General features: G+C 55.0%; 1 long non-coding RNA gene across 1 annotated transcript; it reads left to right on the top strand.

Moving 5' to 3' along the window:
- Positions 1–6599: 6599 nt before the first annotated feature.
- On the top strand, positions 6600–20811 carry LOC142083135 (uncharacterized). The gene is made up of 9 exons (XR_012673977.1): positions 6600–6674; positions 8320–9362; positions 9786–9849; positions 10237–10410; positions 10515–10630; positions 17589–17647; positions 18116–19118; positions 19506–20024; positions 20424–20811. It is a non-coding gene; the product is annotated as an uncharacterized LOC142083135 (long non-coding RNA).
- Positions 20812–23886: the final 3075 nt, after the last annotated feature.

Raw genomic sequence — 23886 nt, 5'->3', positions numbered from 1 at the left:
CCAAATGGCTCGTTTGAAAGCAACTGCGGTTTTCAAAGATCTCGACTGTTTGGAGAAACGGCCTGGAAAAAAGGATTCCTCTTTCGCAGCGAGTTTGCGAGGACGGACGGGTTGCCGTACTCTTTAACAAAAATACTCCACTTGGGACGGATCGGGTGAGGAAATCGCGGCTCTGCTTAGGCTCGAGAAAACGTACGTAGGTACCTGTGCCCGTCACCTGCGCGTCTCTAGGAAAGTGAGTTCTAGCGAAACTAAAGCTGCCGATGAGCCAAAAAAAAGGCACGGTTGTCTCAAACGTGCAGAAGCTCTAGTGGCCTGTCTCAACAACTGCACCAAAGGTGGTGCAAAAGACTTTCTCCTCCACTCGGTTGTTCTCTTCACAGCAAAGGAAGCTTCGTGCTAAACGTTGTTTGTTTTTTTTTTTCCTTTCCTCTCAGCAGAACGTCAACTGCCGTGAAAGTACGAGACAGATGGAAAGGATCCATAGTGGTCTGCAAGTACAAGGTAGGCCTGTGATATGTGTCTGCGTTTTTCCTAAGGTGCTCGTAGCACGGACTTTACAGTTAACACGAAGAACGTGGCAACTCTCCTTCTATGTGATTTTTTTAACGTGAAATATTTTAACGCAAATACTAAAAATAAAGGAGGTCTGTTCTGGAGCGTGGTACGCCTCTGCAAAGCTTGCTGCCCTCCGTCTGTTTTCTCTTCCTGCAAGCACGGTCTTCTGTTTCTGTGCGCTTGCTAGGAAAGGGTGCTGTGAAAATAATGTTGGACTAGGAGAGGAAAGGAACCGTTTGTAAGAGTTGGGACGTTCGGGAGAAACAGGCTTTGTTTTCACGATAAAAGCTTTATGCTTTGTCAGTCAGTCAGTGTTTAAAATGCCTTACAGGAGCACTCGAACAGCTTACTGCGATGCTAGCACCTGTGCTAAAAGCAATCAAGGTCAAAGAAGCGGCGTGGACAACACGGGACAAATCGGCGTCGCTTCGGTGCGTTTTCCAGGCTTTCCCGAGAAGCGGTAGCAGCCTCGTAACTAGCGACAGAGAGTCCTGACGTGGTTTTGGTGAGTTACTGCTTCTATCGCGTCCTTTTTCCTTAACCTGCAGCGCGTAATTTTGACTTTGGTTGGAAAGAGATTTTCCAGAATGGAAATGTTTCTCGTTCAAAGGAGTCGCCTTTTACGAACTTCCCATCAGAATGGATCTTCGGAGATGACGTGCTCGGCAGTAGAAGTCATCCGCAAGGAGACTTTTCACTCTCTCTGGGAAAAAAAAAAGGGGGGGTAAGCCGATTTCCTTGCACAGACCCAAGCGCAGCACGTCTTCCGATAGTCGACGTACGGCTGATCTTTGGTTCTCGGGTGTAACGGTCGAGAGATCGTAAAGACGCGTTCCTCCGCACGCTCGGCTACGGCCGACAGCGTTAGCAAACCTGCCAGTCCTTTTTGGTAGCCTGATGTATTGCAGCACCGGGGATTTGATATTCCCCACCGCCTGCCCTCCCCTCCCTCCCCCCTCAAAAAAAAGTAAAACCGTACGGGAGATCTCTTATCTCACTGATTTTTCTATCGTAAATGAGATTTTAAAAAGAAAGTTAAAATTGTCTGATTTCCAAACTGACTTGCGTTGTTTAAACTGCAACTGCCAAATAGCTGTAGCGTATAATTTATTAGGTGTGCTTAAGCAGTTGGGTAGTTGCTCTAAACGTTTAAAAAGAGAGGCAACTGAACGTTACGGGCTTTTTTCCCGATCTTTTGGCAGAGTGCTCTGAAGTCCTTTATTTCTGCCTCGCTTTCGACGGCGCCTTTCCCCGGCCGTTCGGTAGCATCGGTCTCGGCGCCGCTCCTAGTCACGTAACGCACGCAAAACCCCTGGTCAAACGATAGCTGTGTAGTTTGGAGGTAGATAATTTAACGGCATGAATTCACAGCTACGCAATTTCAATTAACGCAAAAGGAAAATCAAATTTTTTTATGGTATAAGCCTTCTCGTTGTACGTATGCTAAAAAGGTGCGCGTATGTTTACGTAAAATGAATTGCTGAGATTCGTTCTTTCTTTTTCATTTTACTCTTCAAAGTTTTACGCTTCACTTTCAGCTTTATCGGCCAAGCGAGCGAGATGCGCAGCAGCAGCAGCAGCAGCAGCAGCAGCGCCAGGGCTGGAGCTGTGGCGGCGGATCCGTGAGCGTAGATGCCGATTACGGCGCGCCCTTGTCCCGCAGCCTCACGGGGTTATCTCCCGGCAGCGGTGCTGTAAGGAAGGGACGAGGCGTTTTCCGACACCAGCGAGAGCCTTTACTTCTCTGCGAAGGACGCGTTCAGAATCGCGTCAGTTAGTCCTCACGCGGATTTTAAGCGTTCGGATCGCTCGAGCTTTTAAAGGCCGCGTTGTATTTCGAGCTGAACCGTTTGCCCGGCACCCTCCTTTAGCTCGACTGCTGCCCTCTCCCTTGTCCTGACCGAATTCCTCTGCTGCCTTCGGTGCTGTTTTTTTTAACGTGCTGAAATATCCGTTGGGATTTTTGTTTTTCAGGTGCCTCGCTGTGAGCGTCCCGTGGTGCTCAGGAGAGACCCCCGGCCCGGGTTTGCCTGCCGGTCGTTGGGCGTGCTGAGGGTAAGGGGCCGGCTGCCAGCCTGCGGGACGGGGCCTGGGGGGGGCTGCAAGCGTTTGGGGGGGCCGCCCCTCCTTTATCTTTCTAGCAGAGCCCCCCTTTTTGGCGGGGGCGCGTGCGTACGTACGTCAATGGCATTATTAACGTAACGAGCCGCCGGTTGGGGCCGTTTCCCTCCTGTTGTGCCTTTTTGGGGGCTGAATAAAAAGGGGGGGTTGGGGGCCTGGAGGGGTGATGATGTCATTTGGGGCACCCCAACATCACCGGCGGGCTGATGATGCCGTGGAGGAGCAGGTGAGTGGGGAATGGGGGGTCATGGGGGGGGTCCCCCCCAAAAAGGGGGTCACAGCCCAAAAGTGCCTGATAATTCCTTGGGGGGGTTCAAAAATTTTTAAAAACTGTAAATCTATCTGTGAGGCCTCGAAATAGAGAAAAATCTCTCCTCGTTCTATATATTGGAAAATAATATTCCTTTATACGTATAAAAGGATTGCAACATAAGAACCTATATCTGCCCTATTATATAAAGGATTTTAGAGTAGAAAAAAATTCGAAAGACGTATATAGGGTTTTAAAATACAAAAAGAACTCCCGTCTATATAAATTAAAAAAGAAAGCACTTCCAAATGCAAAAAGGATGATATATTTTATGTATGAAGGAATTGAAAATAGAAAAAAGTCTGAATAGATACCGCTGTCTACACTTACTACGTGTTACGCAGAGAGCCTAAATAGGCATTATACGTAATCTAAGAGATGATCTGTAAGTGTAAATAGATGTCTAAGTCTAAAATCTAAGTCTATAAAGAGATGGGTGTAAATAGATGTAAGTGTAAATAGAGAAGTCTATAAAGACATTTAAGTGTCAAAATAGGTAAGTCGACAGATGTATAGCCTGAGCAGGTATGATATAGAATAAGGGGGAAATGGGGGGGTATAAGTGAAACAAATATATTCACTAAATATATGTGTAGAGGTATGTGTAAATACGTTAAGCGTAAACGTCTATGATAGATAAGGTTTTTAAAATGCAAAGAAACCCTGTTTCTAGAAAGGATTTAAAAACTCTTCACCCCCCCACCCCCCCCGAAACCCCTCTCTATTGAAGATACAAAAGCGCTTTCAAAAGCTGCCTCTTCCCTGTTCTCCTTTTCCGCCTTTTCCCATCCTGATCGGGGGCCAGTTCCCCCAACAGGGACTTTCCCCTGCAGGGCCGTGCACACAGAGCGGGACCTGCCGCCGTGGCCTAAAAACACCACAAACCCCCTGATTCGGGGCCTGCAAGGGGTGGGGAAAGAGAAAACCCGCAATCGGGGGGGGAAAAATACCCAACTTGGAGCTCCCGGGAAAGCCAAATCCACCAGGATTTGGGCAGCCGGAAAGCAAAAAAACCCCCGTTTTCATGCACAAAACGAAAAAGCAAAAATCGCCAATTTTTGTTGTGAAAAAGCGTTGGAAAACCTCCAAGCGGAATATTTTGGAAAAGGAAAAAACCCCGGTTTTGATATTATGGAAAAACAAAACACCCCCCGATTTGGGGAAGCTTTGGGGTGAAACACCGGCCATTTGAGGGGCCCGGACCCCTGGGGTGCTGCCTGCCCCGCCAACCTGCCCGTTGCCCCCCGCCCAAACTCTGACACCCCCTCCCGCTCCCCCGCCCCCCACTCCCACCCCGCTCTCCCTCCTCCTGCGTTTTGGGTTTGTGCTGAGAACGGCGTGGGTGACGCGGGGCTGCGTGAGTTCCCGCTGCGCAGCGCTTGCACGGCGCCGGGGGCTGTGCTGCTCCTCGCCCCGCCCTGCCGGCGAGCGGGCTGGGGGTGCGCGAGGGCCTGGGAGGGGGCACCGCTGGGAGAGCTGACCCCGGCGGACCCAGGGGGTGTTCCAGGCCCTATGACGTCAGGAAATAAAACTCGGGGGGGCGGTTGGCGGGGGGGCCGCTGCTGGGCTGCGGCTGGCTGGGCGGGCATCGGGCGGTTGGCGGCGAGCCCTTGCTTTCGTTTGTACCGCTTGTCTGTCTGGGGTTTTTCTCTCTGTTGTTTGGGGTTTTTTTTTTTCCCCCCTTTCCCTCACGAGTGGAGTGTTTTCACTTTTGCCCTTCCAATTCTCTCCCCCCTCCCGCTGAGGGGGCAGCGAGGGAGCGGTTGTGTGGTGCTGAGTTGCCGGCTGGGATTCAACCCCGGCACAAGGTGAGTGGCAAGCCCTGCCTGGCTAAACGCTTTAGGCTCCCCGCGTTATTCCTGCCATCTGGCGAGGCCCTCCTTGTTCTTTCCTGCTGCTTTCAAGTGCCTTGTGCTCCAGCAGCAGGCTGGGAAGGAGGGTTGTGGCAGGAGCGGCGGCCCCCCGTGACTCCTTCTCGGGCTGTGAGCTTCGCCCCGCGTGTGGGCTGCCGAGGATCGTGGGCTCTGCAGGGGCCACAGGCAGCCCGCAGAGCTTGAGGCCGAGCCGTTCCTTTCCCCCTGTGAGCATCTGGGGAGGGGGACTGGGGGGGCTGCGGACCCCCGAGGGGGCCGAGGAGTGGGGCTGGGCATCCCGGGGGGGCCGGGGAGTGGGGCCGGGGGGGGCTGCGAGCCCTAGGGGGTCGGGGAGAGGGGCTGGAGGACTTCCGGACCATAGAGACCAGACCAGTCCAGACCAGAGAGTATAGCTGGAGGACTCCCGGACCATAGAGATGGCGGACTCCCAGACCAGAGAGTACGCCTGGAGGACTTCCGGACCATAGAGACGGAGGTTCAGATGCATAGAATGTACCCGGGGGACTTCGGCACCATAGAGGAAAATGTCCGGCCTAGAGAGTACAGCTGGAGGACTTCTGGACCATCGAGACGGTCGTCCGGAGCGGAGAGTGCACGTGGGGAACTTCCGGACCACAGAGAGCCAAGTCCGGCCTAGAGAGTACCCCTGGAGGACTGCCGGACCATAGAGAGCAAAGTCCGGCCTAGAGAGCACCCCTGGAGGACTGCCGGACCATAGAGAGCAAAGGCTGGCCTAGAGAGTACCCCTGGAGGACTGCCGGACCATAGAGACGGGAGCTGGACCAGAGAGTACCCCTGGAGGACTGCCGGACCATGGAGAGCAAAGTCCGGCCTAGAGAGTACCCCTGGAGGACTGCCGGACCATAGAGAGCAAAGTCCGGCCTAGAGAGTACCCCTGGAGGACTGCCGGACCATAGAGAGCAAAGTCCGGCCTAGAGAGTACCCCTGGAGGACTGCCGGACCATAGAGACGGGAGCTGGACCAGAGAGAACCCCTGGAGGACTGCCGGACCATAGAGAGCAAACCGGCCTAGAGAGTACCCCTGGAGGACTCCCGGACCATCGAGATCAAGGTCCCCCAAGAGCTGGGGAGTGGGGCTGTGGGTCCTGGCGGGACTTGAGAGTGGGGCTCCCAGGGGGCTGGAAAATGGTGTGGTCGGGTGCTGTGAGCTCCGGGGGTCCTGGGGCTGAGAAGTGCTTGCAAACGCTGGGGAGGGGCTGCGAGCCGTGCGCATGCGCGGTCCCGGGGCGCCGTGCGCATGCGCGGTCCCGGGGCGCCGTGCGCATGCGCGGTCCCGGGGCGCCGTGCGCATGCGCGGTCCCGGGGCGCCGTGCGCATGCGCGGTCCCGGGGCGCCGTGCGCATGCGCGGTCCCGGGGCGCCGTGCGCATGCGCGGTCCCGGGGCGCCGTGCGCATGCGCGGTCCCGGGGCGCCGTGCGCATGCGCGGTCCCGGGGCGCCGTGCGCATGCGCGGTCCCGGGGCGCCGTGCGCATGCGCGGTCCCGGGGCGCCGTGCGCATGCGCGGTCCCGGGGCGCCGTGCGCATGCGCGGTCCCGGGGCGCCGTGCGCATGCGCGGTCCCGGGGCGCCGTGCGCATGCGCGGTCCCCGGGCGCCGTGCGCATGCGCGGTCCCCGGGCGCCGTGCGCATGCGCGGTCCCCGGGCGCCGTGCGCATGCGCGGTCCCGGGGCGCCGACTACAACTCCCGGCGTGCCTCGCGCGGGCGGTCCGGTGGAGCCGCGCGCTGATTGGTTGCGGACGGTATTTCAACGGGGCGCGCGGCGGGCTTTGCACCGAGGCGGCGGCGCAGCGTGAGTGTGAGGAGCCGCGGGCCCGGGGAGCCGGGCTGTGGCGGGGGGGGGGGCGGTTCTGCAGGCTCCGGGGACAGGGGCTGGGGGGGCTCCAGGCGGGGGAGGGCCTGTGAGCATCTGGGGAGTGGGGAGTTGGGGGGGGGGGAGCTGCGTGCCCTAGGGGGGCCGCGCAGTGGGCCGGGGCGGGGCGGGGGGGGGGCGGGCCGGCGGGCGGGAGGGGGGGGGCGCTTTGTGCAAACAGATCCTCCCTGCGAGTCCCCACTGTCGCCCCGTGGGGCCGGGGACCGCCCAGCCCTCCCTGCAGGCAGACTGGGGGCTTCGCGGGCCGAGTCGAGGGAGGAGCTGCTGGAGAGAGGGCTTAGAAACGCCCTTCTGCCCCCGAAACTGCTGGAGCGTTTGAAGGGGAGGGACAGGTCCACCCCAGGGCTGTTCCAGGAGCAAAAGCTGGTCCCAGCCAGCTCGCCTCTGCTCCCCCGGCACCGGGATCGGACCTTTCAGCCCCGTTTCTGCCCGAAGCATCACGCAAGCGCTTGCCCTCCCCGGGGGCACCTTTGGGACTTGAGAAGAGGCGCAGCAGCTGGGGTTTTGGGCTCAGAAATGGGCGCTAAGTGAGCTGGTTTGGGGGCCCAAAGCAGAAGCCGGTTTGGCCGTTTGTGCGGGGGGGTGGGAGGGCGTTGGGGGCTGCGGGGGAAAGCAGGGGGTGGGCAGGGTGCGTGGACCCTCTCCGGGGAGGGGTCGGGTCTGGTCCTGCTGGACCCCGAAGTGCGGGAGGCCGGCACGCACCAGGCCCAACTCAACGTCTGCGGTGGTCTCTGGGGGGAAGAGGTGGTCTCTGCTTTTCAGACCCCGCACGCCCTCTTCGAGTCCAGCTCTTGCTTGTCGACTGCTTAGAATAGTTATTAACTAATTAGTCGTACAAACTCATTAATGCTTATACAATGTCCAACTATGATATTTAATCCTAATAGCCGAGTTTTGACGGCGATTGGTTTACGACCTTGTCAAAAGCCCAGGCTGTTGTAAATAGCTGGAGCTTGTAAGGAGAAGGAGCTGAAATCAACGGTGCAGAGCGGGAGCTTCAATTAGCCAGAACCGTAGCAAGCAGGAGCTGGAACGAGACGGGGTGTCTGCTGTCTGGGGCATGCCTTAGCCAGAGGCAAAATTACCAGCAGCTGTAACGAGCGGGAGCTGCGATTCGCTGCAGTGTCTGTTTGCCGGAGCATCCGTCGGCCAGACTGCACTCCCAGCACGGCTGAAGAGCAGCCGGGCGCAGGCAGGGCTGTCCCCGGCGAGGCGCTCCGAGCGGCAGGGAGGCGAGTTGTCCTTCTGCCAGCGGGGAGCCCGGCCTCTTCCCTCGGGGATTAAATCCACGCCACGCGTGGATCCGCTCTCTCTGCGTGGAGGGTCTCTCCCGGACCCGTTCCCGAGGGCTGAAGTGAGGTGGGGGTCCCCCGGCTCTCCCCGGGGGGCAGGCGGCAGCACGAGGCGGCGGTGTCTCCCCGGTACCCGGCAAAGGGGAGCGAAACCGGCCGGCTGGAGCTCCGGGGGTGCACAGCCCGGCCCCGCACGGCAGAATCCTTCCCTGGGTTTTCACCGTTGGCTGGGTGTGACAAACAGGTTCATTTTGTGCCTCCTCTTTTCCCAGCGTCACCTTCTGCGTCACGCGAGGAAAATCCTGCGCGGTTGACGCCGCTTGCTGCTCAGGTAACGGCACGTGGGGGGCCGGGGGAGCGGGGAGAAACATTGGCGCGTTCAAGGACGCTGCAGGTGCTCCGCGTCAAACCCAGGGAAAAGGCAAATTTGTGCCGGTGCAGAAAAGCTGATGAACAGTTGCCGTGAACAGAGCGCGCGTGCCTCGTTCCCGCATCGGTCCCTGGGTAGTTACGAGCGTTTTCCTTTCAGGGAAAAGAATGAGCTTTCGCCTACGATAAATTAAGAGCTGCCTGTGACCTTCTTTAGGGTCAAGTGTTTCTCTTCTGTTTGTTCGTACTGATTTTACGGGCAGGTTGGAAATAGCCTTTTATTTTTACACGCGTAATTGTAATTTGTAGTACTACGTGGTGTCAGGAGAGTGAATTTTGGAGCACCCAGGTACTACTAGAAACGTAATGAACGAGACACGATGGAAACTGATACTTCAACTTGATTTTTACTTGATTTTTTTTTCATTAGAGTGTTGACGGCATGTTGTCCTGTGGCTCCATCCACATTCTGTTCAGCGGAGTCTTCAATCTAGGACTTTGAAGGAAAAAAGTTGGTCCTTCCAAAACAGGGCTAGTCATTCATAGGATCGAGGCATAGACTTGGCGAGCCGCTTAAGTACGTGATCAGAATTGAAGCCAAATGCCGCTTCGCGTTGCTGCTGTTGGTCTTCGCTTTCATTAGTTTTCCCGCTGCTCCGTCATGGTTGGGAGCTCTGAATCATCCTTTTTTTCGCTCCCTAACGCATTTTTCTCCCCAAGGAGAGGCTATGTTTAAAAGCTACTTAGTTTCCTCACAAACGCATTGGTCAGTAAAATGGAGTTATGATGCTTGGAACCACACAAATGACACCAGTCTTACAGATCTGGACTATTTCTGAACACGTGTTCATCGCGTGCAGATGTCATCGGGATACGGATCATCTGCACTTCGTGCTCTGACGAGACGATCAGCTGAGACAGGGACGAGCTCCAAAAGGAAAGAAAGGTACAACGTCAAAGTTTTGTTTTGTTGTTGGGTTTTGTGGGGTTTTTTTGTGTTTGTGTGTTTTGGGGTTTTTTTTGTTTGTTTTTTTTTTTTGTTTGGTTGTTTGGTTGGTTGTTTGTTTTTCCTTAAGAGTGCGAGGTTGACTGGTGGCAGCCTGCAGAGCTCTCTTGCTGCCTGACCTCTCTTTTCCTTCTCTGTCACTCCTCTTTCTAGGCAAGTGAGTTCTTGCGAAACTAAAGCTGCCAATGAGCCAAAAAAAAGGCACGGTTGTCTAAAACATGCAGAAGCTCTAGTGGCCTGTCTCAACAACCGCACCAAAGACGATGCCAAATACTTTCTCCTCCACTCAGTTGTAGCCTTCACAGAAGAGGAAGCTTTGTGCTAAACGTTGTTTGTTTTTTTTTTTTCCTTTCCTCTCAGCAGAACGTCAACTGCCGTGAAAGTACGAGACAGGTGGAAAGGATCCCTAGTGGTCTGCAAGTACAAGGTAGGCCTGTGACATGTGTCTGCGTTTTTCCTAAGGTGCTTGTAGCACGGACTTTACAGTTAACACGAGGAACTGAGAGGCAGCTCTCCTTCTATGTGATTTTTTAACGTGAAATATTTTAACGCAAATACTAAAAATAAAGGAGGTCTGTTCTGGAGCGTGGTACGCCTCTGCAAAGCTTGCTTCCCTCCGTCTGTTTTCTCTTCCTGCAAGCACGGTCTTCTGTTTCTGTGCGCTTGCTAGGAAAGGGTGCTGTGAAAATAATGTTGGACTAGAAGAGGAAAGGAACCGTTTGTAAGAGTTGGGATGTTCGGGAGAAACAGGCTTTGTTTTCACGATAAAAGCTGTATGCTTTTTCAGTCAGTCAGTTTTTAAAATGCCTTACAGGAGCACTCGAACACCTTACTGAGATGCTAACATCTGCGCTAAAAGCAATCAAGGTCAAAGAAGAGGCGTGGACAACACGGGACAAATCGGTGTCGCTTCGGTGCGCTTTCCAGGCTTTCCCGAGAAGCGGTAGCAGCCTCGTAACTAGCGACAGAGAGTCCTGACGTGGTTTTGGTGAGTTACTGCTTCTATCGCGTCCTTTTTCCTAACCTGCAGCGCGTAATTTTGACTTTGGTTGGAAAGAGATTTTCCAGAATGGAAATCTTTCTCGTTCAAAGGAGTCGCCTTTTACGAACTTCCCCTCAGAATGGATCTGCAGAGATGACGTGCTCGGCAGTAGAAGTCATCCGCAAGGAGACTTTTCGCGCTCTCTCTGGAAAAAAAAAAAAAAGGGGTAGGTCGATTTCCTTGCACAGACCCAAGCGCGGCACGTCTTCCGATAGTCGACGTACGGCTGATCTTTGGTTCTCGGGTGTAACGGTCGAGAGATCGTAAAGACGCGTTCCTCCGCACGCTCGGGTACGGCCAACAGCGTTAGCAAACCTGCCAGTCCTTTTTGGTAGCCTGATGTATTGCAGCACCGGGGATTTGATATTCCCCACCGCCTGCCCCCCCCCCCCCTCCCCAAAAATGTAAAACCGTATGGGAGATCTCTTATCTCCCTGATTTTTCTATCGTAAACGAAATTTTAAAAAGAAAGTTAAAATTGTATAACTTCCAAACTGACTTGCGTTGTTTAAACTGCAACTGCCAAATAGCTGTAGCGTATAATTTATTAGGTGTGCTTAAGCAGTTAGGTAGTTGCTCTAAACGTTTAAAAAGAGAGGCAACTGATCGGGTTTTTTTCCCGATCTTTTGGCAGAGCGCTCTGAAGTCCTTTATTTCTGCCTCGCTTTCAGTGGCGCGTTTCCCCGGCAGTTGGGTAGCATCGGTCTCGGCGCAGCTGGCCAGGCGTCCCTCCTAGTCATGTGACGCACGCAAAACCCCTGGTCAAACGATAGCTGTGTAGTTTGGAGGTAGATAATTTAACGGTATGAATTCACAGCTACGCAATTTCAATTAACGCAAAAGGAAAATCAGATATTTTTATAGTATAAGCCTTCTCGTTGTACGTCTGTAAGCGTACGCACGCCTTTTTAGCATAAAATGAATTGCTGAGGTTTGTTCTTTCTTTTTCATTTTACTCTTCAAAGTTTTACGCTTCACTTTCAGCTTTATCGGCCAAGCGAGCGAGATGCGCAGCAGCAGCAGCAGCAGCAGCGCCAGGGCTGGAGCTGTGGCGGCGGATGCGTGAGCGTAGATGCCGATTACGGCGCGCCCTTGTCCCGCAGCCTCACGGGGTTATCTCCCGGCAGCGGTGCTGTAAGGAAGGGACGAGGCGTTTTCCGACACCAGCGAGAGCGTTTACTTCTCTGCGAAGGACGCGTTCAGAATCGCGTCAATTAGTCCTCACGCGGATTTTAAGCGTTCGGATCGCTCGAGCTTTTAAAGGCCGCGTTGTATTTCGAGCTGACCCGTTTGCCTGGCACCCTCCTTTAGCTCGACTGCTGCCCTCTCCCTTGTCCTGACCGAATTCCTCTGCTGCCTTCGGTGCTGTTTTTTTTAACGTGCTGAAATATATCCGTTGGGATTTTTGTTTTTCAGATGCCGCGCTGTGAGCGTCCCGTGGTGCTCAGGAGAGACCCCCGGCCCGGGTTTGCCTGCCGGTCGTTGGGCGTGCTGAGGGTAAGGGGCCGGCTGCCAGCCTGCGGGACGGGGGCTGAGGGGGTGCTGCAAGCATTTGGGGGGGCCGCCCCTCCTTTATCTTTCTAGCAGAGCCCCCCTTTTTGGCGGGGGTGCGTGCGTACATACGCCAACGGCATTATTAAAGTAACGAGCTGCCGGTTGGGGCCGTTTCCCTCCTGTTGTGCCTTTTTGGGGGCTGAATAAAAAGGGGGGGGTTGGGGGCCTGGAGGGGCGATGATGTCATTTGGGGCACCCCAACATCACCGGCGGGCTGATGATGCCGTGGAGGAGCAGGTGAGTGGGGAATGGGGGGTCATGGGGGTGTCGTGTCCCCCCCCCCCCCCAAAAAGGGGGTCACAGCCCAAAAGTGCCTGATAATTCCTGGGGGGGTTCAAAAATTTTTAAAAACTGTAAATCTATCTGTGAGGCCTCGAAATAGAGAAAAATCTCTCCTTGTTCTATACATTGAAAAATAATATTCCTTTATATGTATACAAGGATTTCAAAATAGGAACCTATATCTGCCCTATTATCTAAAGGATTTTAGAGCATAAAAAAATTCGGAAGACGTATATAGGGTTTTAAAATACAAAAAGAACTCCCGTCTATATAAATTAAAAAAGAAAGCACTTCCAAATGCAAAAGGGATGATATATTTTATGTATGAAGGAATTGAAAATAGAAAAAAGTCTGAATAGATACCGCTGTCTACACTTACTACGTGTTACATAGAGAGCCTAAATAGGCATTATATGTAATCTAAGAGATGATCTATAAGTGCAAATAGAAATCTAAGTCTATAAAGAGATAAGTGTAAATATACGTAAGTGTAAATAGAGAAGTCTATAAAGACATTTAAGTGTCAAAATACGTAAGTCGACAGATATCTAGTCTGAGCAGGTATTATATATAATGAGTGGGAAATAGGGGGGTATAAGTGAAACATAAATACATTCACTAAATATATAGAGAGAGAGGTATGTGTAAATACGTTAAGCGTAAACGTCTATGATAGATAAGGTTTTTAAAATGCAAAGAAACCCTGTTTCTAGAAAGGATTTAAAAACTCTTCACCCCCCCGAAACACCTCTCTGTTGAAGATCCGAAAGCGCTTTCAAAAGCTGCCTCTTCCCTGTTCTCTTTTTCCGTCTTTTCCCATCCTGATTGGGGGCCGGTCCCCCCAACAGGGACTTTCCCCTGCAGGGCCGTGCACACAGAGCGGGACCTGCCGCCGTGGCCTAAAAACACCACAAAACCCCTAATTCGGGGCCTGCAAGGGGTGGGGAAAAAGAAAACCCGCAATTTGGGGGGGAAAAATACCCAACTTGGAGCTCCCGGGAAAGCCAAATCCACCAGGATTTGGGCAGCCGGAAAGCAAAAAAACCCCCGTTTTCATGCACAAAACGAAAAAGCAAAAATCGCCAATTTTTGTTGTGAAAAAGCGTTGGAAAACCTCCAAGCGGAATATTTTGGAAAAGGAAAAAACCCCGGTTTTGATATTATGGAAAAACAAAACACCCCCTGATTTGGGGAAGCTTTGGGGTGAAACACCGGCCATTTGAGGGGCCCGGACCCCTGGGGTGCTGCCTGCCCCGCCAACCTGCCCGTTGCCCCCCGCCCAAACTCTGACACCCCCCTCCCGCTCCCCCGCCCCCCACTCCCACCCCGCTCTCCCTCCTCCTGCGTTTTGGGTTTGTGCTGAAAACGGCGTCGGTGACGCGGGGCTGCGTGAGTTCCCGCTGCGCAGCGCTTGCACGGCGCCGGGGGCTGTGCTGCTCCTCGCCCCGCCCTGCCGGCGAGCGGGCTGGGGGTGCGCGAGGGCCTGGGAGGGGGCACCGCTGGGAGAGCTGACCCCGGCGGACCCAGGGGGTGTTCCAGGCCCTATGACGTCAGGAAATAAAACTCGGGGGGGAGGTCGGCGGGGGGGCCGCTGCTGGGCTGCGGCTGGCTGGGCATCGGGCGGTTGGCGGCGAGCCCTTGCTTTCGTTTGTACCGCTTGTCTGTCTGGGGTTTTTCTCTCTGTTGTTTGGGGTTTTTTTTTTTCCCCCCTTTCCCTCACGAGTGGAGTGTTTTCACTTTTGCCCTTCCAATTCTCTCCCCCCTCCCGCTGAGGGGGCAGCGAGGGAGCGGTTGTGTGGTGCTGAGTTGCCGGCTGGGATTCAACCCCGGCACAAGGTGAGTGGCAAGCCCTGCCTGGCTAAACGCTTTAGGCTCCCCGCGTTATTCCTGCCATCTGGCGAGGCCCTCCTTGTTCTTTCCTGCTGCTTTCAAGTGCCTTGTGCTCCAGCAGCAGGCTGGGAAGGAGGGTTGTGGCAGGAGCGGCGGCCCCCCGTGACTCCTTCTCGGGCTGTGAGCTTCGCCCCGCGTGTGGGCTGCCGAGGATCGTGGGCTCTGCAGGGGCCACAGGCAGCCCGCAGAGCTTGAGGCCGAGCCGTTCCTTTCCCCCTGTGAGCATCTGGGGAGGGGGACTGGGGGGGCTGCGGACCCCCGAGGGGGCCGAGGAGTGGGGCTGGGCATCCCGGGGGGGCCGGGGAGTGGGGCCGGGGGGGGCTGCGAGCCCTAGGGGGTCGGGGAGAGGGGCTGGAGGACTTCCGGACCATAGAGACCAGACCAGTCCAGACCAGAGAGTATAGCTGGAGGACTCCCGGACCATAGAGATGGCGGACTCCCAGGCCAGAGAGTACGCCTGGAGGACTTCCGGACCATAGAGACGGAGGTTCAGATGCATAGAATGTACCCGGGGGACTTCGGCACCATAGAGGAAAATGTCCGGCCTAGAGAGTACAGCTGGAGGACTTCTGGACCATCGAGACGGTCGTCCGGAGCGGAGAGTGCACGTGGGGAACTTCCGGACCACAGAGAGCCAAGTCCGGCCTAGAGAGTACCCCTGGAGGACTGCCGGACCATAGAGAGCAAAGTCCGGCCTAGAGAGTACCCCTGGACCATAGAGAGCAAAGTCCGGCCTAGAGAGTACCCCTGGAGGACTGCCGGACCATAGAGAGCAAAGGCTGGCCTAGAGAGTACCCCTGGAGGACTGCCGGACCATAGAGACGGGAGCTGGACCAGAGAGTACCCCTGGAGGACTGCCGGACCATGGAGAGCAAAGTCCGGCCTAGAGAGTACCCCTGGAGGACTGCCGGACCATAGAGAGCAAAGTCCGGCCTAGAGAGTACCCCTGGAGGACTGCCGGACCATAGAGAGCAAAGTCCGGCCTAGAGAGTACCCCTGGAGGACTGCCGGACCATAGAGAGCAAAGTCCGGCCTAGAGAGTACCCCTGGAGGACTGCCGGACCATAGAGAGCAAAGTCCGGCCTAGAGAGTACCCCTGGAGGACTGCCGGACCATAGAGACGGGAGCTGGACCAGAGAGAACCCCTGGAGGACTGCCGGACCATAGAGACGGGAGCTGGACCAGAGAGAACCCCTGGAGGACTGCCGGACCATAGAGAGCAAAGTCCGGCCTAGAGAGTACCCCTGGAGGACTCCCGGACCATCGAGATCAAGGTCCCCCAAGAGCTGGGGAGTGGGGCTGTGGGTCCTGGCGGGACTTGAGAGGGGGGCTCCCAGGGGGCTGGAAAATGGTGTGGTCGGGTGCTGTGAGCTCCGGGGGTCCTGGGGCTGAGAAGTGCTTGCAAACGCTGGGGAGGGGCTGCGAGCCGTGCGCATGCGCGGTCCCCGGGCGCCGTGCGCATGCGCGGTCCCCGGGCGCCGTGCGCATGCGCGGTCCCCGGGCGCCGTGCGCATGCGCGGTCCCCGAGCTCCGACTACAACTCCCGGCGTGCCTCGCGCGGGCGGCCCAGTGGAGACGCGCGCTCATTGGTTGCGGACGGTATTTCAACGGGGCGCCGTGCGCATGCGCGGTCCCGGGGCGCCGACTACAACTCCCGGCGTGCCTCGCGCGGGCGGTCCGGTGGAGCCGCGCGCTGATTGGTTGCGGACGGTATTTCAACGGGGCGCGCGGCGGGCTTTGCACCGAGGCGGCGGCGCAGCGTGAGTGTGAGGGGCCGCGGGCCCGGGGAGCCGGGCTGTGGCGGGGGGGGGGGGGCGGTTCTGCAGGCTCCGGGGACAGGGGCTGGGGGGGCTCCAGGCGGGGGAGGGCCTGTGAGCATCTGGGGAGTGGGGAGTTGGGGGGGGGGGGGCTGCGTGCCCTAGGGGGGCCGCGCAGTGGGCCGGGGCGGGCCGGCGGGCGGGAGGGGGGAGGCGGGAGGCGCTTTGTGCAAACAGATCCTCCCTGCGAGTCCCCACTGTCGCCCCGTGGGGCCGGGGACCGCCCAGCCCTCCCTGCAGGCAGACTGGGGGCTTCGCGGGCCGAGTCGAGGGAGGAGCTGCTGGAGAGAGGGCTTAGAAACGCCCTTCTGCCCCCGAAACTGCTGGAGCGTTTGAAGGGGAGGGACAGGTCCACCCCAGGGCTGTTCCAGGAGCAAAAGCTGGTCCCAGCCAGCTCGCCTCTGCTCCCCCGGCACCGGGATCGGACCTTTCAGCCCCGTTTCTGCCCGAAGCATCACGCAAGCGCTTGCCCTCCCCGGGGGCACCTTTGGGACTTGAGAAGAGGCGCAGCAGCTGGGGTTTTGGGCTCAGAAATGGGCGCTAAGTGAGCTGGTTTGGGGGCCCAAAGCAGAAGCCGGTTTGGCCGTTTGTGCGGGGGGGTGGGAGGGCGTTGGGGGCTGCGGGGGAAAGCAGGGGGTGGGCAGGGTGCGTGGACCCTCTCCGGGGAGGGGTCGGGTCTGGTCCTGCTGGACCCCGAAGTGCGGGAGGCCGGCACGCACCAGGCCCAACTCAACGTCTGCGGTGGTCTCTGGGGGGAAGAGGTGGTCTCTGCTTTTCAGACCCCGCACGCCCTCTTCGAGTCCAGCTCTTGCTTGTCGACTGCTTAGAATAGTTATTAACTAATTAGTCGTACAAACTCATTAATGCTTATACAATGTCCAACTATGATATTTAATCCTAATAGCCGAGTTTTGACGGCGATTGGTTTACGACCTTGTCAAAAGCCCAGGCTGTTGTAAATAGCTGGAGCTTGTAAGGAGAAGGAGCTGAAATCAACGGTGCAGAGCGGGAGCTTCAATTAGCCAGAACCGTAGCAAGCAGGAGCTGGAACGAGACGGGGTGTCTGCTGTCTGGGGCATGCCTTAGCCAGAGGCAAAATTACCAGCAGCTGTAACGAGCGGGAGCTGCGATTCGCTGCAGTGTCTGTTTGCCGGAGCATCCGTCGGCCAGACTGCACTCCCAGCACGGCTGAAGAGCAGCCGGGCGCAGGCAGGGCTGTCCCCGGCGAGGCGCTCCGAGCGGCAGGGAGGCGAGTTGTCCTTCTGCCAGCGGGGAGCCCGGCCTCTTCCCTCGGGGATTAAATCCACGCCACGCGTGGATCCGCTCTCTCTGCGTGGAGGGTCTCTCCCGGACCCGTTCCCGAGGGCTGAAGTGAGGTGGGGGTCCCCCGGCTCTCCCCGGGGGGCAGGCGGCAGCACGAGGCGGCGGTGTCTCCCCGGTACCCGGCAAAGGGGAGCGAAACCGGCCGGCTGGAGCTCCGGGGGTGCACAGCCCGGCCCCGCACGGCAGAATCCTTCCCTGGGTTTTCACCGTTGGCTGGGTGTGACAAACAGGTTCATTTTGTGCCTCCTCTTTTCCCAGCGTCACCTTCTGCGTCACGCGAGGAAAATCCTGCGCGGTTGACGCCGCTTGCTGCTCAGGTAACGGCACGTGTGGGGCCGGGGGAGCGGGGAGAAACATTGGCGCGTTCAAGGACGCTGCAGGTGCTCCGCGTCAAACCCAGGGAAAAGGCAAATTTGTGCCGGTGCAGAAAAGCTGATGAACAGTTGCCGTGAACAGAGCGCGCGTGCCTCGTTCCCGCATCGGTCCCTGGGTAGTTACGAGCGTTTTCCTTTCAGGGAAAAGAATGAGCTTTCGCCTACGATAAATTAAGAGCTGCCTGTGACCTTCTTTAGGGTCAAGTGTTTCTCTTCTGTTTGTTCGTACTGATTTTACGGGCAGGTTGGAAATAGCCTTTTATTTTTACACGCGTAATTGTAATTTGTAGTACTACGTGGTGTCAGGAGAGTGAATTTTGGAGCACCCAGGTACTACTAGAAACGTAATGAACGAGACACGATGGAAACTGATACTTCAACTTGATTTTTACTTGATTTTTTTTTCATTAGAGTGTTGACGGCATGTTGTCCTGTGGCTCCATCCACATTCTGTTCAGCGGAGTCTTCAATCTAGGACTTTGAAGGAAAAAAGTTGGTCCTTCCAAAACAGGGCTAGTCATTCATAGGATCGAGGCATAGACTTGGCGAGCCGCTTAAGTACGTGATCAGAATTGAAGCCAAATGCCGCTTCGCGTTGCTGCTGTTGGTCTTCGCTTTCATTAGTTTTCCCGCTGCTCCGTCATGGTTGGGAGCTCTGAATCATCCTTTTTTTCGCTCCCTAACGCATTTTTCTCCCCAAGGAGAGGCTATGTTTAAAAGCTACTTAGTTTCCTCACAAACGCATTGGTCAGTAAAATGGAGTTATGATGCTTGGAACCACGCAAATGACACCAGTCTTACAGATCTGGACTATTTCTGAACACGTGTTCATCGCGTGCAGATGTCATCGGGATACGGATCATCTGCACTTCGTGCTCTGACGAGACGATCAGCTGAGACAGGGACGAGCTCCAAAAGGAAAGAAAGGTACAACGTCAAAGTTTTGTTTTGTTGTTGGGTTTTGTGGGGTTTTTTTGTGTTTGTGTGTTTTGGGGTTTTTTTTGTTTGTTTTTTTTTTTTGTTTGGTTGTTTGGTTGGTTGTTTGTTTTTCCTTAAGAGTGCGAGGTTGACTGGTGGCAGCCTGCAGAGCTCTCTTGCTGCCTGACCTCTCTTTTCCTTCTCTGTCACTCCTCTTTCTAGGCAAGTGAGTTCTTGCGAAACTAAAGCTGCCAATGAGCCAAAAAAAAGGCACGGTTGTCTAAAACATGCAGAAGCTCTAGTGGCCTGTCTCAACAACCGCACCAAAGACGATGCCAAATACTTTCTCCTCCACTCAGTTGTAGCCTTCACAGAAGAGGAAGCTTTGTGCTAAACGTTGTTTGTTTTTTTTTTTTCCTTTCCTCTCAGCAGAACGTCAACTGCCGTGAAAGTACGAGACAGGTGGAAAGGATCCCTAGTGGTCTGCAAGTACAAGGTAGGCCTGTGACATGTGTCTGCGTTTTTCCTAAGGTGCTTGTAGCACGGACTTTACAGTTAACACGAGGAACTGAGAGGCAGCTCTCCTTCTATGTGATTTTTTAACGTGAAATATTTTAACGCAAATACTAAAAATAAAGGAGGTCTGTTCTGGAGCGTGGTACGCCTCTGCAAAGCTTGCTTCCCTCCGTCTGTTTTCTCTTCCTGCAAGCACGGTCTTCTGTTTCTGTGCGCTTGCTAGGAAAGGGTGCTGTGAAAATAATGTTGGACTAGAAGAGGAAAGGAACCGTTTGTAAGAGTTGGGATGTTCGGGAGAAACAGGCTTTGTTTTCACGATAAAAGCTGTATGCTTTTTCAGTCAGTCAGTTTTTAAAATGCCTTACAGGAGCACTCGAACACCTTACTGAGATGCTAACATCTGCGCTAAAAGCAATCAAGGTCAAAGAAGAGGCGTGGACAACACGGGACAAATCGGTGTCGCTTCGGTGCGCTTTCCAGGCTTTCCCGAGAAGCGGTAGCAGCCTCGTAACTAGCGACAGAGAGTCCTGACGTGGTTTTGGTGAGTTACTGCTTCTATCGCGTCCTTTTTCCTAACCTGCAGCGCGTAATTTTGACTTTGGTTGGAAAGAGATTTTCCAGAATGGAAATCTTTCTCGTTCAAAGGAGTCGCCTTTTACGAACTTCCCCTCAGAATGGATCTGCAGAGATGACGTGCTCGGCAGTAGAAGTCATCCGCAAGGAGACTTTTCGCGCTCTCTCTGGAAAAAAAAAAAAAAGGGGTAGGTCGATTTCCTTGCACAGACCCAAGCGCGGCACGTCTTCCGATAGTCGACGTACGGCTGATCTTTGGTTCTCGGGTGTAACGGTCGAGAGATCGTAAAGACGCGTTCCTCCGCACGCTCGGGTACGGCCAACAGCGTTAGCAAACCTGCCAGTCCTTTTTGGTAGCCTGATGTATTGCAGCACCGGGGATTTGATATTCCCCACCGCCTGCCCCCCCCCCCCCTCCCCAAAAATGTAAAACCGTATGGGAGATCTCTTATCTCCCTGATTTTTCTATCGTAAACGAAATTTTAAAAAGAAAGTTAAAATTGTATAACTTCCAAACTGACTTGCGTTGTTTAAACTGCAACTGCCAAATAGCTGTAGCGTATAATTTATTAGGTGTGCTTAAGCAGTTAGGTAGTTGCTCTAAACGTTTAAAAAGAGAGGCAACTGATCGGGTTTTTTTCCCGATCTTTTGGCAGAGCGCTCTGAAGTCCTTTATTTCTGCCTCGCTTTCAGTGGCGCGTTTCCCCGGCAGTTGGGTAGCATCGGTCTCGGCGCAGCTGGCCAGGCGTCCCTCCTAGTCATGTGACGCACGCAAAACCCCTGGTCAAACGATAGCTGTGTAGTTTGGAGGTAGATAATTTAACGGTATGAATTCACAGCTACGCAATTTCAATTAACGCAAAAGGAAAATCAGATATTTTTATAGTATAAGCCTTCTCGTTGTACGTCTGTAAGCGTACGCACGCCTTTTTAGCATAAAATGAATTGCTGAGGTTTGTTCTTTCTTTTTCATTTTACTCTTCAAAGTTTTACGCTTCACTTTCAGCTTTATCGGCCAAGCGAGCGAGATGCGCAGCAGCAGCAGCAGCAGCGCCAGGGCTGGAGCTGTGGCGGCGGATGCGTGAGCGTAGATGCCGATTACGGCGCGCCCTTGTCCCGCAGCCTCACGGGGTTATCTCCCGGCAGCGGTGCTGTAAGGAAGGGACGAGGCGTTTTCCGACACCAGCGAGAGCGTTTACTTCTCTGCGAAGGACGCGTTCAGAATCGCGTCAATTAGTCCTCACGCGGATTTTAAGCGTTCGGATCGCTCGAGCTTTTAAAGGCCGCGTTGTATTTCGAGCTGACCCGTTTGCCTGGCACCCTCCTTTAGCTCGACTGCTGCCCTCTCCCTTGTCCTGACCGAATTCCTCTGCTGCCTTCGGTGCTGTTTTTTTTAACGTGCTGAAATATATCCGTTGGGATTTTTGTTTTTCAGATGCCGCGCTGTGAGCGTCCCGTGGTGCTCAGGAGAGACCCCCGGCCCGGGTTTGCCTGCCGGTCGTTGGGCGTGCTGAGGGTAAGGGGCCGGCTGCCAGCCTGCGGGACGGGGGCTGAGGGGGTGCTGCAAGCGTTTGGGGGGGCCGCCCCTCCTTTATCTTTCTAGCAGAGCCCCCCTTTTTGGCGGGGGTGCGTGCGTACATACGCCAACGGCATTATTAAAGTAACGAGCTGCCGGTTGGGGCCGTTTCCCTCATGTTGTGCCTTTTTGGGGGCTGAATAAAAAGGGGGGGGTTGGGGGCCTGGAGGGGCGATGATGTCATTTGGGGCACCCCAACATCACCGGCGGGCTGATGATGCCGTGGAGGAGCAGGTGAGTGGGGAATGGGGGGTCATGGGGGTGTCGTGTCCCCCCCCCCCCCCAAAAAGGGGGTCACAGCCCAAAAGTGCCTGATAATTCCTGGGGGGGTTCAAAAATTTTTAGAAACTGTAAATCTATCTGTGACGCCTCGAAATAGAGAAAAATCTCTCCTTGTTCTATACATTGAAAAATAATATTCCTTTATATGTATACAAGGATTTCAAAATAGGAACCTATATCTGCCCTATTATCTAAAGGATTTTAGAGCATAAAAAAATTCGGAAGACGTATATAGGGTTTTAAAATACAAAAAGAACTCCCGTCTATATAAATTAAAAAAGAAAGCACTTCCAAATGCAAAAGGGATGATATATTTTATGTATGAAGGAATTGAAAATAGAAAAAAGTCTGAATAGATACCGCTGTCTACACTTACTACGTGTTACGCAGAGAGCCTAAATAGGCATTATATGTAATCTAAGAGATGATCTATAAGTGCAAATAGAAATCTAAGTCTATAAAGAGATAAAGTGTAAATATACGTAAGTGTAAATAGAGAAGTCTATAAAGACATTTAAGTGTCAAAATACGTAAGTCGACAGATATCTAGTCTGAGCAGGTATTATATATAATGAGTGGGAAATAGGGGGGTATAAGTGAAACATAAATACATTCACTAAATATATAGAGAGAGAGGTATGTGTAAATACGTTAAGCGTAAACGTCTATGATAGATAAGGTTTTTAAAATGCAAAGAAACCCTGTTTCTAGAAAGGATTTAAAAACTCTTCACCCCCCCGAAACACCTCTCTGTTGAAGATCCGAAAGCGCTTTCAAAAGCTGCCTCTTCCCTGTTCTCTTTTTCCGTCTTTTCCCATCCTGATTGGGGGCCGGTCCCCCCAACAGGGACTTTCCCCTGCAGGGCCGTGCACACAGAGCGGGACCTGCCGCCGTGGCCTAAAAACACCACAAAACCCCTAATTCGGGGCCTGCAAGGGGTGGGGAAAAAGAAAACCCGCAATTTGGGGGGGAAAAATACCCAACTTGGAGCTCCCGGGAAAGCCAAATCCACCAGGATTTGGGCAGCCGGAAAGCAAAAAAACCCCCATTTTCATGCACAAAACGAAAAAGCAAAAATCACCAAGTTTTGTTGTGAAAAAGCGTTGAAAAATCTCCAAGCGGAATATTTTGGAAAAGGAAAAAACCCCAGCTTTGATATTATAAAAAAGCAAAAAAAACCCCGATTTGGGGAAGCTTTGGGGTGAAACACCAGCCATTTGAGGGGCCCGGACCCCTGGGGTGCTGCCTGCCCCGCCAACCTGCCCGTTGCCCCCCGCCCAAACTCTGACACCCCCCTCCCGCTCCCCCGCCCCCCACTCCCACCCCGCTCTCCCTCCTCCTGCGTTTTGGGTTTGTGCTGAGAACGGCGTCGGTGACGCGGGGCTGCGTGAGTTCCCGCTGCGCAGCGCTTGCACGGCGCCGGGGGCTGTGCTGCTCCTCGCCCTGCCCTGCCGGCGAGCGGGCTGGGGGTGCGCGAGGGCCTGGGAGGGGGCACCGCTGGGAGAGCTGACCCCGGCGGACCCAGGGGGTGTTCCAGGCCCTATGACGTCAGGAAATAAAACTCGGGGGGCGGTTGGCGGGGGGGCCGCTGCTGGGCTGCGGCTGGCTGGGCATCGGGCGGTTGGCGGCGAGCCCTTGTTTTCGTTTGTACCACTTGTCTGTCTGGGGTTTTTCTCTCTGTTGTTTGGGGGTTTTCCCCCCCCCCCCCCCCTTTCCCTCACAAGTGGAGTTTTTTCACTTTTGCCCTTCCAATTCTCTCCCCCCTCCCGCTGAGGGGGCAGCGAGGGAGCGGTTGTGTGGTGCTGAGTTGCCGGCTGGGATTCAACCCCGGCACAAGGTGAGTGGCAAGCCCTGCCTGGCTAAACGCTTTAGGCTCCCCGCGTTATTCCTGCCATCTTGCGAGGCCCTCCTTGTTCTTTCCTGCTGCTTTCAAGTGCCTTGTGCTCCAGCAGCAGGCTGGGAAGGAGGGTTGTGGCAGGAGCGGCGGCCCCCCGTGACTCCTTCTCGGGCTGTGAGCTTCGCCCCGCGTGTGGGCTGCCGAGGATCGTGGGCTCTGCAGGGGCCACAGGCAGCCCGCAGAGCTTGAGGCCAAGCCGTTCCTTTCCCCCTGTGAGCATCTGGGGAGGGGGAGTGGGGGGGCTGCGGACCCCCGAGGGGGCCGAGGAGTGGGGCTGTGCATCCCGGGGGGGCCGGGGAGCGGGGCTGGGGGGGGGCTGTGAGCCCTAGGGGGGCGGGGAGAGGGGCTGGAGGACTTCCGGACCATAGAGACGAGAGCAGCCCAGGCCAGAGAGTACAGCTGGAGGACTCCCGGACCATA

The sequence above is a fragment of the Calonectris borealis genome, chromosome 5, assembly GCF_964195595.1.
Source record: "Calonectris borealis chromosome 5, bCalBor7.hap1.2, whole genome shotgun sequence".
Lineage (NCBI taxonomy): Eukaryota > Metazoa > Chordata > Aves > Procellariiformes > Procellariidae > Calonectris > Calonectris borealis.
Note: the sequence above shows the minus strand (reverse complement) of the source record. Positions and strands in the feature narration are given on the sequence as shown.